We start from the raw sequence: 882 nt of genomic DNA, 5'->3' as shown, positions 1-882 counted from the left end.
ACAAAAGGAAGACAAAGAACCCAATTAAAACATGGACAGAGGAACTAAATAGACACCTCTCCAAACAGGACATACAAATGGCCAAGAGACATATGAAGAAATGCTCAACATCACTAATCATCAGAGAGATGCAAATTAAAACAACAATGAGATATCACCTCAGAATTGCCGCCATCAACAAATCATCAAACAACAAGTGTTGGCGAGGGTGTGGAGAAAAGGGGACTCTAGTACACTGCTGGTGGGAATGCAGACTGGTGCAGCCACTATGGAAAACACTATTGGTGTTACCTCAAAAAATTAAAAATAATTGAATTGCCATTTGACCCAGTGACCCCACTTCTAGGAATATACCCTAAGAAGCCTGAAACACCAACCAGAAAGAATATATGCATCCCCATGTTCATAGCAGCACTATTTACAATAGCAAAGATCTGGAAACAGCCCAAGTATCCATCAGTAGATGAATGGATAAAAAAGTTGTGGTACATATACTTACCTGGCAGGGGAGACACCATGATCACGAAGGTGGTTTCCCCAGGGCGAGGCTTATCCACTGCACTCCGGATGTGCTGACCCCTGCGATTTCCCCAAATGTGGGAAACTCGACTGCATAATTTGTGGTAGTGGGGGACTGCGTTCGTGCTCTCCCCTAAAAAAAAAAAAAGTTGTGGTACATATACACAATGGAGTACTATGTAGCTTTGAGATGACATGGAGGGACCTGGAAAGTATTATCCTAAGTGAAACAAGCCAAGCAGAGAAAGACAAATATCACGTGATCTCACTTATTTGTGGAATATAATGAACATAATAGTTTGAGGAATAGGGTAGACCCAGAGATGTGGAAGTAGGGTACAGACTGACAACCCTCAGAAGAGG

General features: G+C 42.3%; 1 non-coding gene across 1 annotated transcript; it reads left to right on the top strand.

Moving 5' to 3' along the window:
• The first annotated feature begins 491 nt into the window (after positions 1–491).
• On the top strand, positions 492–655 carry LOC118643079. Its single transcript, XR_004961955.1, has one exon. It is a non-coding gene; the product is annotated as a U1 spliceosomal RNA (small nuclear RNA).
• The last annotated feature ends 227 nt before the right edge of the window (positions 656–882 follow it).

Source organism: Molossus molossus, unplaced genomic scaffold, assembly GCF_014108415.1.
Source record: "Molossus molossus isolate mMolMol1 unplaced genomic scaffold, mMolMol1.p scaffold_m16_p_3, whole genome shotgun sequence".
NCBI classification, from domain to species: Eukaryota; Metazoa; Chordata; class Mammalia; order Chiroptera; family Molossidae; genus Molossus; species Molossus molossus.
Note: the sequence above shows the minus strand (reverse complement) of the source record. Positions and strands in the feature narration are given on the sequence as shown.